Source organism: Phyllobates terribilis, unplaced genomic scaffold (genome assembly GCF_046119375.1).
Source record: "Phyllobates terribilis strain yellow unplaced genomic scaffold, ASM4611937v1 Scaffold_98__1_contigs__length_5973952, whole genome shotgun sequence".
NCBI lineage: Eukaryota > Metazoa > Chordata > Amphibia > Anura > Dendrobatidae > Phyllobates > Phyllobates terribilis.
In genome coordinates, this window is record NW_027362858.1 from 5,733,354 (window position 1) to 5,748,729 (window position 15,376).

The window sequence follows — 15,376 nt, forward strand, 5'->3', positions numbered from 1 at the left end:
TGTGTACGAGGTGTACGGAGCAGAGCCGCGTGTGTACGAGGTGTACGGAGCAGAGCCGCGCGTGTACGAGGGGTACGGAGCGGAGCCGCGTGTGTACGAGGTGTACGGAGCGGAGCCGTGTGTGTACGAGGTGTACGGAGCAGAGCCGCATGTGTACGAGGTGTACGGAGCGGAGCCGTGTGTGTACGAGGGGTACGGAGTGGAGCCGCGTGTGTACGAGGGGTACGGAGCGGAGCCGCGTGTGTACGAGGTGTACGGAGCGGAGCCGTGTGTGTACGAGGGGTACGGAGTGGAGCCGCGTGTGTACGAGGTGTACAGAGCGGAGCCGCATGTGTACGAGGTGTACGGAGCGGAGCCGTGTGTGTACGAGGTGTACGGAGCGGAGCCGCGTGTGTACGAGGTGTACGGAGCGGAGCCGCGTGTGTACGAGGTGTACGGAGCAGAGCCATGTGTGTACGAGGTGTACGGAGCGGAGCCGCGTGTGTACGAGGTGTACGGAGCAGAGCCGTGTGTGTACGAGGCGTACGGAGCAGAGCCGTGTGTGTACGAGGTGTACGGAGCCTTGTGTGTACGAGGTGTACGGAGCGGAGCCGTGTGTGTTTGAGGTGTAGGGAGCAGAGCCTTGTGTGTACGAGGTGTAGGGAGCAGAGCCTTGTGTGTACGAGGTGTAGGGAGCAGAGCCTTGTGTGTACGAGGTGTAGGGAGCAGAGCCGCGTGTGTACGAGGTGTAGGGAGCAGAGCCGCGTGTGTACGAGGTGTAGGGAGCAGAGCCTTGTGTGTACGAGGTGTAGGGAGCAGAGCCTTGTGTGTACGAGGTGTAGGGAGCAGAGCCTTGTGTGTACGAGGTGTAGGGAGCAGAGCCGCGTGTGTACGAGGTGTAGGGAGCAGAGCCGCGTGTGTACGAGGTGTAGGGAGCAGAGCCGCGTGTGTACGAGGTGTAGGGAGCAGAGCCGCGTGTGTACGAGGTGTACGGAGCAGAGCCGCGTGTGTACGAGGTGTACGGAGCAGAGCCATGTGTGTACGAGGTGTACGGAGCGGAGCCGCATGTGTACGAGGTGTACGGAGCAGAGCCGTGTGTGTACGAGGCGTACGGAGCAGAGCCGTGTGTGTACGAGGTGTACGGAGCCTTGTGTGTACGACGTGTACGGAGCGGAGCCGTGTGTGTATGAGGTGTAGGGAGCAGAGCCTTGTGTGTACGAGGTGTAGGGAGCAGAGCCGTGTGTGTACGAGGTGTACGGAGCAGAGCCGTGTGTGTACAAGGCGTACGGAGCAGAGCCGTGTGTACCCGGCGTACGGAGCGGAGCCGCGTGTGTACTAGGTGTACGGAGCGGAGCCGTGTGTGTACGGAGCGGAGCCGCGTGTGTACGAGGTGTACGGAGCGGAGCCGCGCGTGTACGAGGTGTACGGAGCGGAGTCGAGCGTGTACGAGGTGTACGGAGCGGAGTCGAGCGTGTACGAGGTGTACGGAGCGGAGCCGCGCGTGTACGAGGTGTACGGAGCGGAGCCGCGCGTGTACGAGGTGTACGGAGCGGAGCCGCGCGTGTACGAGGTGTACGGAGCGGAGCCGCGCGTGTACGAGGTGTACGGAGCAGAGCCGCGCGTGTACGAGGTGTACGGAGCAGAGCCGCGCGTGTACGAGGTGTACGGAGCAGAGCCGCGCGTGCACGAGGTGTACGGAGCAGAGCCGCGCGTGTATGAGGTGTACAGAGCAGAGCCGCGCGTGTACGAAGTGTACGGAGCGGAGCGTGTACGAGGTGTACGGAGCCGCGCGTGTACAAGGTGTACGGAGCGGAGCCGTGCATGTGCGAAGTGTACGGAGCGGAGCTGTGTGTGTGCGAAGTGTACGGAGCGGAGCTGTGTGTGTACGAAGTGTACGGAGCGGAGCCGTGTGTGTTTATGGAGCCATGTGTGTACATAGCCCTGTGTGTACGGAGCTGTGCATGTACGGAGCGGAGCCGTGTGTGTACGGAGCGGAGCTCTGTGTGTACAGAGCAGAGCCGTGTGTGTACAGAGCTGAGCCGTGTGTACGCTGTATACAGCTGTATACCCCCCCAGGTTCGGTCGCAGACACCGCGGCTCAGACTGTAGAAGAACTGACCCTGGACACTCGGTAAAACTGCGCTTGGACGTCTCTTGTTTCTCGCACAGATATTGATAACATAAGATGGAGTCAGACGAACCCTCCTACAAAACCTGATAACAGTCATTACTACAGGACTGGATGAGAAAGGGATTTATTCTACAAGAAACGCTGGGGCCACAAATGAGAGAATCCGGGCCCCGTGGCTGTATACTCCGGGCCCCCGGCGTGTTAGGACCAGACGGGGTCTTTGTCCCTGGAGCTTCTCTGCTCGGTATAATGAGACTCTGATCTTGTTCTTATAAAGAGGGTTGGAGTAAAATAGAAGCTGCCTGAATATGAGGACCTTGTCTGAGCTCTATGTCCTTGTGTACAGAGCTATGGAGATAGCGCTATTCTCTGTATAATAGATGTGATGTCGCTGGAGCCCTAATATTCCTGTACAGGGGTCTCTGTAGAGATAATCTTACCCCAGCATTATGGATTAGGAGAAAGGAAAAAAGGGATTGGGGACATTTTATTGTAACTTCCGTTAAAAAAAACCCTGTAATCTACTATATAATCGGCTAATGTTTTGGCTAATTTGAATACTATTCCACCTGCTGATTTTGATGCTGATTATGAGGTGTTGTCTGACTTACCTGACGGTAATGAGAATGCAGCCTTCATTGGTGGCATCTCGTCTTCTTTTCTACCTCCCACTAGTCCTGGTAATATTATTGACACCTTTCAGGATCGTGTTATCCGGGAGGTTGAATCATTGATTTATGTACCCCCGCTTTCTAATTTGTCACAAAATGAAAAATCGGCTTTGAATGAAATTAAATCTTGGAAGGATGTTGTTGTACGTAAAACAGATAAAGGTGGTAAAATAGTATTACTTAATAGAGATTTTTATGTGGCAGAGTGATTGTTTCAATTGGCAGATTCCAATACTTCTACACCTTTACCTAGTGACCCCACATTCAAAAATAAAAATTTATTGAGATCTTTATTAAGAAAATACGTAGAGAAAGGCGTTCTATCTAAATCTACTGCTGAAAAGCTTCTGCCAGAATTCGCATTGAGACCTTATTTGTATACTATACCAAAAATCCATAAGTGTACCAAAATCCCCCCAGGCCGCCCTATTGTCTCAGGGGTGGGCTCCCTTTTGGAACCTCTCTCGAGATATATAGATTGGCTTTTAAAACCGTTTCTACAAAAAATACCTTCATTCATAAAGAACACTGATCGTTTTCTGGTTGCTCTAAAGGAGGTTAACTGGCAACCTGATTTTTCTCTATGTTCTATAGATGTTACCAGTTTATACACTCGCATCCCCAAAGCACTAGGGTTGGAGGCAGTAAAAAAATTCCTGATGCAGTCTAATAAAAGTGAGAAATTTTCCTCCTTTATTTTAGAAAGCCTTGATTTTGTACTCTCAGATAACTGTTTTCAGTTCCAGAACCAATGGTACCGCCAGAATATCGGGACTGCAATGGGCACAAATACTTTTTTTTATCTTTTTGTGAAACGCAATTTATCATTTCCTGCAAAAATCCGTTTGTTAAGTATATTAGATCTTTTTTAAGATATATTGATGATATTTTCATTGCTTGGTCGGGTACCGCAGAAGATTTTACGGCTTTTGTTCAGTTTTTGAACACCACAAATACAGCTAATATGAATTTTACTGCGAATTTTGGAGGACTTTTTCTTGATTTTCTGGACGTTTCCATTTCAATTGAAAATAATACCATTCATACAAAATTATTTGAAAAACCTTCAGCTGGTAACACTTTGTTACATTATAATAGTGCTCATCCAGTGCAGACTAAAGCTGGGGTTCCATACAGCCAATTTCTCCCTCTGCGCAAACTGAATACTTCTGACAAAACCTTTCTTGATCAGGCTACAGAGTTGAAAAACAACTTTCTTGCTCGTGGTTATCCTTGAGAAAGCACAAAACTTTACACGAGATAGTCTTTTATCAAAACGCTATAAGTCATCCTCCCATCATGCACAAACGGCTACTAAAAGGTTTGTAACACAGACCTGTAGAAGCGTCTTCACGTGAAACAGCTGTTGTCTGCTTTTTTCTTCCCTGCTCTCCCTGCTTGCCGGACTTTTTATCCTCATGCAATAAAGATACTGCTTTTAAGGACTGGTGAGTGCAGCTCATTTTTCTTTCTTATGGTTATCTTGGAATTATTGATAAGTTTATTATGACATCATAAAGGTGAGTGCAACCAGCACTTATTTAATATATATTTGAATCTTGATACTGCACTTACAATCTGTGCTCTCTCCCCTCTACTTATTTTATAGTATGTTTTTGGAGTGTGGGAGGAAACTGGAGGAAACCCACACAAACATGGGGAGAACATACAAACTCCTTGCAGATGTTATCCTTGGTGGGATTTAAACCCAGGACCCCAGCACTGCAAGGCTGCAGTGCTAACCACTGAGCCACCGTGCTACCCTACCTTTCCACCCCTCTTTGTTACCTCAGGAGCCGGGCTAACTATGGGGCAGCCGCCACTGGCCGTTGAGCACTGGTCAGCTGCCCATATATTGATAGAATGGATGATTCTAAATGCAGCGACACCAAATATCTGTATATTTTATTTTTTTTGTTATTGTTTTATTTTGAATGTGGTGAAAGGGGGCGATTTAAACTTTTATATTTTTTAAATATTTTTAAAAACATTTTTTTTTTACTTTTCACGTCCTTCAATAGTCTCTATGGGAGAGTAGAAGCTGCGATCATCAGATCACCTGTGTGTAGCAGAAATGCTCACTGGCTATGAGCGCCGACCGCTAGGCGGCGTTCATAGCGTCCTGGCAATGACAACCGCAGGGGTCTCCTGCAGACCCCAGGTTGTCATGCCAGCCAATCAGCGATTCACGGTCATGTGACCTGGTTTTGGCTCCCATTCCTGACCGAATACTGACCAAAAACTGATAGTGGGGCCATAGCCTTAATTTGAGGGTATTCACATCCTAATTGAAGGGTTTAGGAATTACAGCTCTTTAATATGGAGCAGTATCTTTTTCATGGGACCAAAGTAATTGGACAATTATCTCAAAAGCTCTTTCATTGACTGCATGGGCTCTTCCCTCATTAATCCATCATCAATTAAGCAGGTAAAAGGTCTGGAGCTGATTCCAGGTGTGGCATTTGTATTTGGAAACTGTTGCTGTGAACCCATAACGCGGAAAAGAGCTCTCATGGAAGTGAAACAGACCATCATTATATTATATTAATATTATAGTGTAAGAAATGCACAGTGGCATAAAGTAACCTCACCAGTCAAAAGGGAAAAACACACCCGACGCACGTTTTGCACCTGGCTTCGTCATGGGGAGATGGTGGACTGAACAACCAGGCTATTTACATGTAGGACCCAATAAAAAAAGTTGTAACGCATGTGGATTCCTACACATACAAAATGAATGGAACATCATCCAAGAAGCGGTAGTAACTTCAGACACTATCTTCAGATGGCCCGCCCACTGAAAACAAGGTGCCTGTGCGCATGATTGATGGTGCTGTTTTCATGTGATGCGATCAACACGTGAGAGGAAGCAGTCATCTCACTGGTGACGCGCCAATACTGGAGGTGCTGACGGATTCGGCACATAAAAAAATCACATGATAATGAATAATGTGGTGGCAGAATGGGAAGTGATGTACGATCACATCATTATAGTCACGGTCATGTGGCTGGGCAGAGAAGATCACATGGACAGCAGTCACATGATCAGTTCTTCACAATACAGATGGACAATCACCTAAAACATAGTGCGAAAGCAACCCTGGAGGTTTTTTACTGTAAAGCAGTTAAATATTCTGTAATGGCGCAATGGTCACGTCAGTCACCAGATCTCGACCCCATCGAGCTGCATTTCACAGGCTGAAGACAAAACATAAGGGAGAAAGACCCACAAACAACCAACAACTGAAGTCACTGCAGGAAAGGCACAAAGGAGGAAACCCAGCGTTTGGTGACGTCCATGGCTTCCAGACTCCAGGCCGTCATTGCTGCAAAGGATTCTCTACAAAGTATTAATGAGCATTTTATTTATGGTAAAGTTAATTTCTCCAATTACTTTTCAGCCCCTGGAATGAGGAGGCTTTGTAGAAAAATGGTTGTAATTCCTAAACGTTTCACAGGAGATTTTTGTTTAATCCTTTTAATTAAACCTGAAAGTCTCCACTACAATTACATCTCAGTTGTTTCATTTTAAATCCAGATTAGCGGCTGCAGAGCTGAAATCACGAAGATTCACTGTCCAAATATTTCTGGACCGAACTGTATTCATATATTTACACTCTATGGATAAATATTGCATCTCTTGCCCCCAAAACAAAACCCAAAATGTTCCCCTGCCCCTTTTCCTAACTCCCAATCCCCAAATAGACAAGGACATTCGGAGTTTCCAATCCTCCCTCTTAGGCCACGGTCCCACTATCAGTATTTTTTCTCAGGAGTGGGAGCCAAAACCATGTGAGGAGCAATCAGAGAAAAGGTAAAATAGAAACAAGTCACCAATTCTGCATTTATCACCCACTCCTGAGAAAAAATACTGACCGAATACTGACCAAATACTGATAGTGGGGCTGCGGCCTTTTGTAGACAACGCATCTTCAGCCTCGGCTCTTTACCTCCTACAGACAAAATGGTGGGAAAACAAAGCACTTTTTATTAATCCGTTATATTTTATTACAGTTTTTATTACAGGGAAATTACAATAAAATGTCTCCATTCTCTTTTTCCCTTCTCCCAATCCATAATGCTGGGGTAAGATTATCTCTCCAGAGACCCCTGTACAGGAATATTAGGGCTCCAGCGACATCACATCTATTATACAGAGAATAGCGCTATCTCCATAGCTCTGTACACAAGGACATAGAGATCAGACAAGGTCCTCATATTCAGGCAGCTTCTATTTTACTCCAACCCTCTTTATAAGAACAAGATCAGAGTCTCATTATACCGAGCAGAGAAGCTCCAGGGACAAAGACCCCGTCTGGTCCTAACACGCTGGGGGCCCGGAGTATCCAGCCACAGGGCCCGGATTCTCTCATTTGTGGCCCCAGCGTTTCTTGTAGAATAAATCCCTTTCTCATCCAGTCCTGTAGTAATGACTTTGTTATCAGGTTTTGTAGGAGGGTTCGTCTGACTCCATCTTATGTCATCAATATCTGTGCGAGAAACAAGAGACGTCCGAGTGCAGTTTTACCGAGTGTCCAGTGTCAGTTCTTCTACAGTCTGATAAAGAGCCGCGGTGTCTCCCACCGAACCTGGGGGGTATACAGCTGTATACAGCATACACACAAGGCTCTATACACACACGCGGCTCTGCTCCGTACACGTGCGGCTCCGCTCCGTACACCTCGTACACACGCGGCTCCGCTCCATACACCTCGTACACACGCGGCTCCGCTCCGTACACCTCGTACACACGCGGCTCCGCTCCGTACACCTCGTACACACGCGGCTCCGCTCCGTACACCTCGTACACACTCGGCTCCGCTCCGTACACACGCGACTCTGCTCCGTACACCTCGTACACGCGGCTCTGCTCCGTACACCTCGTACACACGCGGCTCCCCTCCGTACACCTCGTACACACGCGGCTCCGCTCCGTACACCTCGTACACACGCGGCTCCGCTCCGTACACACACGGCTCCGCTCCGTACACCTCGTACACACGCGGCTCCGCTCCGTACACCTCGTACACACGCGGCTCCGCTCCGTAAACCTCGAACACACGCGGCTCCGCTCCGTACACCTCGTACACACGCGGCTCCGCTCCGTACACACACGGCTCCGCTCCGTACACCTCGTACACACGTGGCTCCGCTCCGTACACACGCGGCTCCGCTCCGTAAACCTCGTACATACGCGGCTCCGCTCCGTACACCTCGTACACGCGCGGCTCCACTCCGTACATCTCGTACACGCGCGGCTCCGCTCCGTACGCCTCGTACACACGCGGCTCCGCTCCATACACCTCGTACACGCGCGGCTCCGCTCCGTACACCTCGTACACGCGGCTCTGCTCCGTACGCCTCGTACACACGCGGCTCTGCTAAGTACGCCTCGTACACACACGGCTCTGCTCCGTACACCTCGTACACACGCGGCTCTGCTCCGTACACCTCGTACACACGCGGCTCTGCTCCGTACACCTCGTACACACGCGGCTCTGCTCCGTACACCTCGTACACACGCGGCTCTGCTCCGTACACCTCGTACACGCGCGGCTCTGCTCCGTACACCTCGTACACGCGCGGCTCTGCTCCGTACACCTCGTACACGCGCGGCTCCGCTCCGTACACCTCGTACACGCGCGGCTCCGCTCCGTACACCTCGTACACACGCGGCTCCGCTCCGTACACCTCGTACACACGGCTCTGCTCCGTACACCTCGTACACACGCGGCTCTGCTCCGTACACCTCGTACACACGCGGCTCTGCTCCGTACACCTCGTACACGCGCGGCTCTGCTCCGTACACCTCGTACACGCGCGGCTCTGCTCCGTACACCTCGTACACGCGCGGCTCTGCTCCGTACACCTCGTACACGCGCGGCTCTGCTCCGTACACCTCGTACACGCGCGGCTCTGCTCCGTACACCTCGTACACGCGCGGCTCTGCTCCGTACACCTCGTACACGCGCGGCTCTGCTCCGTACACCTCGTACACGCGCGGCTCTGCTCCGTACACCTCGTACACGCGCGGCTCCGCTCCGTACACCTCGTACACGCGCGGCTCCGCTCCGTACACCTCGTACACACGGCTCTGCTCCGTACACCTCGTACACACGCGGCTCCGCTCCGTACACCTCGTACACACGGCTCTGCTCCGTACACCTCGTACACACGCGGCTCTGCTCCGTACGCCTCGTACACACACGGCTCTGCTCCGTACGCCTCGTACACACACGGCTCTGCTCCGTACGCCTCGTACACACACGGCTCTGCTCCGTACACCTCGTACACACGCGGCTCTGCTCCGTACGCCTCGTACACACACGGCTCTGCTCCGTACGCCTCGTACACACACGGCTCTGCTCCGTACGCCTCGTACACACACGGCTCTGCTCCGTACACCTCGTACACACGCGGCTCTGCTCCGTACACCTCGTACACACGCGGCTCTGCTCCGTACACCTCGTAGACACGCGGCTCCGCTCCGTACACCTCGTACACACGCGGCTCTGCTCCGTACACCTCGTACACACGCGGCTCTGCTCCGTACACCTCGTACACACGCGGCTCTGCTCCGTACACCTCGTACACACGTGGCTCTGCTACATCCACACTGTAAACCCCTCCTGACCCCACACATAAACTTCAGCTCATCCAGCACCATGACAACCAGCACAGCAGAGTCCTGCATCCACTGAGGCCCCTGATCATGTGACCCCTGACTCCTCCCCTCCTGTGACCTCATCACAGCTCCTGTGCGCACAGAGCAGCCATATATGTGGTGGCGGCTCTGCAGGTGGAGGTATGTGGAGACCCCCATTACTGGGCGCAGGGGGCATTAACCCCTTCAGCACCGAGACTCTTTTGGGGTCTTGTGTTGCCCCTTTATAAGAATCATAATGTTTTTGTTCTGTTTCCTGTAATAGATACATACGACCCAACTATGGAGACAGGAAGGGAGGAAACGTATTGTTCTCATAGTACAGGACCCCTTTACTGCCCCACAGTGTAATGCCCCCATTATGCCTCTTATGCAGGATGTATGATGCCCCCACAGTGTAATGCCCCCATTATGCCCCTTATGCAGGATGTATGATGCCCCCACAGTGTAATGCCCCCATTATGCCTCTTATACAGGATGTATGATGCCCCCACACAGTGTAATGCCCCCATTATGCCCCTTATGCAGGATGTATGATGCCCCCCACACAGTGTAATGCCCCCATTATGCCCCTTATGCAGGATGTATGATGCCCCCCCACACAGTGTAATGCCCCCATTATGCCACTTATGCAGGATGTATGATGTCCCCCACACAGTGTAATGCCCCCATTATGCCCCTTATGCAGGATGTATGATGCCCCCCACACAGTGTAATGCCCCCATTATGCCCCTTATGCAGGATGTATGATGCCCCCCACACAGTGTAATGCCCCCATTATGCCCCTTATGCAGGATGTATGATGCCCCCCACACAGTGTAATGCCCCCATTATGCCCCTTATGCAGGATGTATGATGCCCCCCACACAGTGTAATGCCCCCATTATGCCCCTTATGCAAGATGTATGATGCCCCCCACACAGTGTAATGCCCCCATTATGCCCCTTATGCAGGATGTATGATGCCCCCACAGTGTAATGCCCCATTATGCCCCTTATGCAGGATGTATGATGCCCCACACAGTGTAATGCCCCCATTATGCCCCTTATGCAGGATGTATGATGCGCCACACAGTGTAATGCCCCCATTATGCCCCTTATGCAGTATGTATGATGCCCCACAGTGTAATGCCCCCATTATGCCCCTTATACAGGATGTATGATGCCCCCACACAGTGTAATGCCACCATTATGCCCCTTATGCAGGATGTATGATGCCCCCACACAGTGTAATGCCCCCATTATGCCCCTTATGCAGGATGTATGATGCCCCCACAGTGTAATGCCCTATTATGCCCCTTATGCAGGATGTATGATGCCCCACACAGTGTAATGCCCCCATTATGCCCCTTATACAGGATGTATGATGCCCCACACAGTGTAATGCCCCCATTATGCCCCTTATGCAGTATGTATGATGCCCCACAGTGTAATGCCCCCATTATGCCCCTTATACAGGATGTATGATGCCCCCACACAGTGTAATGCCACCATTATGCCCCTTATGCAGGATGTATGATGCCCCCACACAGTGTAATGCCCCCATTATGCCCCTTATGCAGGATGTATGATGCCCCACACAGTGTAATGCCCCCATTATGCCCTTTATGCAGGATGTATGATGCCCCCACACAGTGTAATGCCCCCATTATGCCCTTTATGCAGGATGTATGATGCCCCCACACAGTGTAATGTCCCCATTATGCCCCTTATGCAGGATGTATGATGCCCCCATTATGCCCCTTATGCAGGGTGCATGATGCCCCCACAGTGTAATGCCCCCATTATGCCCCTTATGCAGTATGTATGATGCCCCCACACAGTGTAGTGCCCCCATTATGTCCCTGTAATCAGGTGACAGGATACAACACACAGGTAAACTGAAACCCTTTAATCGTATGTTATTTTACTGACAGGAATGACGGTCCGGACACATATAGGCCATTATGCTCTGCGGCGTGGAACACATAACTACGGTCATGCGCAGTCACAGGTACGAGTGGCGCGACGGCAATCAGTTTATCCGGCGTTTCAGTGTAAAGCGCGTCACTTCCGGACATGCACACTAGGGGATGGACATTATCGGACCTCTAGCTCATGAGAAGTAGCGTAGGTGCAGTACATTATTGTAGACAGACTCCATTCTGTATATCCTATGACAATTCACCTTTAGGAATGGGAATGGGTCTCCTAGTCTGGGAGGGGTTTTGGATGAAGTGGGCTATTTAAACATGGACACCTGGCTATTAGGCACACTATGCTGAACATCATGAATTATCATCCCTGTATCAAGCCTCCTAATGAATCTGTTGGGGAAACGTGTTGGGGCAGATTATTGAACCATTCTCTGATGAGTACCATACCCTTTCCTTTATATATACCTGGAGACATATCTGATCCTATTTAATTTATCAGTGTATTTTTTGATATATATCAGCATGAACTAGAGCTTCGGAGAGAGCGGGGGCACCATTGTTGTGGGTGCTAACCTCCGCAGCTAGGCAGTATCCGCTTTGTTTAGGTATGGGATAGGGTATGGTAGCGACTGTATCAATTATTCAGCAGCATCATTGTTTAGATCTGTTTATATACATCCACACCAAGTCATTGCGCTTGTAATTTTGCTAGCTTAAGTATATTGTTGATTTTAGGGATATATTCTTTTATGTTTGGAGGTTCATTGTCTTTCCAGTGCAAAGCTATCAGCTTCCTGGCCTGGTATAGTAGACGGAGGATAGCTATCTGATGGGCCTCTTCAGTTGGTAAGCCACTTACATATCCTAATAGACACACAATAGGATCATGGGGAATCTCACATTCAAACACATTGGACACAAGATCTAGAATCTCTCTCCAGAATCCCCTAAGTTTAGGGTAGTTTCACATTACGTGACTTAGGTCTGCATCAGGATTACCACACCTATAACAGTTTGAGTCGTTTTTGTAACCAAAATTGTGTAAGCGCAAAGTGGTATTATATACTCTATGAATCAGATAGTATTGCAAAAGTTTTTGCCTCTTGCTTGTCGACACTAGTGGTATGGACTTTACAATATCTTCCCATGTGTCTTCCTCTATTGGGCCCAGGTTTTTCCCTTTAGTTTTAAGATTACTACCTTGCTCTTTGAGGACCTGTTCCATTAGACATTTATAATGGAGCGAGATTACCCCTCTTGTTGACCCCTTCCCCACCACTGTGTCCAAGAAAGCTGTTCCTCTACTTTGAATAATAGGCTCCCGACCATTTTTTGTCATGAAGGCGTGCCTCAACTGCAGGTATTTATAAAATCCCTTGCTGGAGACCCCAAACTAATTCTGGAACTCCTGGAAAGAATTAAACTTACCATCCTTGACTAATTGTACGATCTTATAAAGTACCAGTCTTTGCCATTGACCAAACAACTCCAGGCTATCGAATTCTGGATAGTTAAAATTATTCCATATGGGTGAGTATTTTGAGTATCCCACTATCCCCATTATCTTTTTAACTTTAGACCATATTTTATGAATCCCTCTGATTGTTCCTCTAACTAGCTCGTAATTCTAGCCAATGAGGATGGGAGTTCCGGCTCTCCCATCCCCTCAAATGCTGTAATTGTGAGGAAAGATAATACACCAGTGGGTCAGGAACCGCAAGTGCTCCATCCCCCTTTGGTCTCTGCAGGGTCTCAAGTTTTATCCTTGGCACCTTTTTTTCCATATTAAGTCTCTAAAAATTCTATTAACTTTATAAAAAACTTGTAAAGGAAGCCATATTGATGCATTATGCAGCAGGTACATTAACTGTGGCATGAGGATGATCTTAATTAGATTGGTTCTCCCTATCACCGACAGGGGCAACTTACACCAAGCTGCAATTTTGTTTTGGGGGGGGTCAATATTTAGAGATAAATACTTCTCCATATTCTCGCTTATTTTAATCCCAAGATACTTAAATGAGTGGACAATTTTAAGATGTCCCACTTCCATTGCTTCATTTGAGAGTTTAGTTCCCACCATCATAAGCGCTGATTTACCCCAATTAATAGAGAGGCCTGACAAAGAGCCATTGTTGTTAATAATTGCCATGACTTCCCTCAATGATTCCGGACAGTTATCTAGAAAAAGAAGTATATCGTCTGCATGTAATGCGATTTTTTTTCTTGATGGTCATCATAAGGGAACCCCTGAACCCTTGGGGAGAGGCGAATTGCTGCAGCCAACGGCTCTATAGCAATGGCGAACAACAGTGGAGAAAGTGGGCATCCCTGCCTTTTGCCCCATATCTGATTTATGACTGTTAACTTGAATTTTGGCTTGGGGGGCAGAATAAAGAAGCTTAATCCAGGAGATAAATGTATTCCCAAATCTCATGTGTGACAATGTACTCCACAGAAAGGCCCACTCTATACTGTCAAAGGCTTTGGCTGCATCCAAAGATGCTATAGCCATGTAGCTGTTATTTTGATTAGGGAAAGACCTAGAATTGTTGGGAAGCTGAAGGTTTAAGTACAGTCTACGTATATTAATCGCTGTTGACATGTTTGGCATAAAGCCTGCCTGGTCTTGGTGGATTATGGACGTTATTACTTTAAGCCTATTGGCTAGTAACTTTGCCAGTATCTTAATGTCCACCGTAAGTAATGAAATAGGGCGATTGAAATCACTACAATTATGGCCTCGTTCATGGACTGTGGAAGTCTCCCACTCTGTAATGCCTCATTGTAAACCTCCATCAATTGTGGAAGAATATATTTGCTATACTTTTTGTAAACCTCTACCGTGATACCATCCTCTCCTGGTGCCTTATTATATGATAAGGAGCCCAAGGCTTCTTCTAATTCCCCAAGTGAAAGTGGTTTGTCTAAGAGTTGGGATTCTGTGTTTGTCTGTGCAGGGAGAGAGGGGAAAGGAAGCCCTCTAGGTCTTCCGTCGTGGGTTGTACCTTTGAGGTATACAATGAAGCATAGAAATCTCTAAACACCCTAAGTATATCCGGGGGAGAACAGAGCTCTACTCCCATCGAATCTTTGATAGTCCCAATATATGATGATTTTTGTTGTGTCTTAACAACCATAGCCAACATGTGCCCTGCTCCCTCCCCCTATTCATAAAGTGTCTGCTTCATAAAGAACCTCTTATTAGTCGCTTTTGTGATTTAGGCTATGTGCCCACGATGCAGAAATGCTCAGGATTTTTTCCTGAGCGTTTCTGCATCTCCCTGGCAGAAAAAACGCATGCGGATTGTACATGCGTTTTTCCTGCCAGGGACATGCGGATGTGAAGCGTTCTTCACTTGCATTTTCGCATGCGGGTTGACAAACGCTTTCCAAGCAATTTTAGCATCACTTGGAAAGTGCTTGTCAACTTGGTCACACTATATAAATCCATGCAAACGGCATGGATTTATATAGTGTGACCGTAAAGAATGTTTAAAAAAAAAAAAAAAAAAAATCTATACTTGCCTTCTGATGTCCCCCAGAGTATTGCTTCGCTCCGTCCTGGCATGCTGGCAGCTCGCGGTGTACTACACTGAAGGACCTGCCGTCACATGACTATGACATCAGCGCAGGTCCTTCAGTCCACCGCGATCTGCCGGCAAGGGAGTACAAGCGCAGCGGGGGCCATCAGAAGGTAAATATGATACATATTTTTATTCTTTTTTTTACAGGTTCTATGGTACCTGGGTTCGGAGGAAAGTCTCCTGTCCCCCACACCCGGGTACCATCCACACATTGAATCGCTTGGATTCCACATCCACAGATGCAGTTATGCGGAATCCAAGCGATTCAATGCAAGTCAATGGCGGTGAAAACGCAGCGCTTCCGCAAAATAATTGGTAGTGCTGCTTTTTTTTCCGCAATGATAATCCGCAGCGGAAATTTCAGCTGCATGTGCATAGCACATGCGCATTATCATTGGGGAACATGGCTGGCCTTCTACCATGCATTTT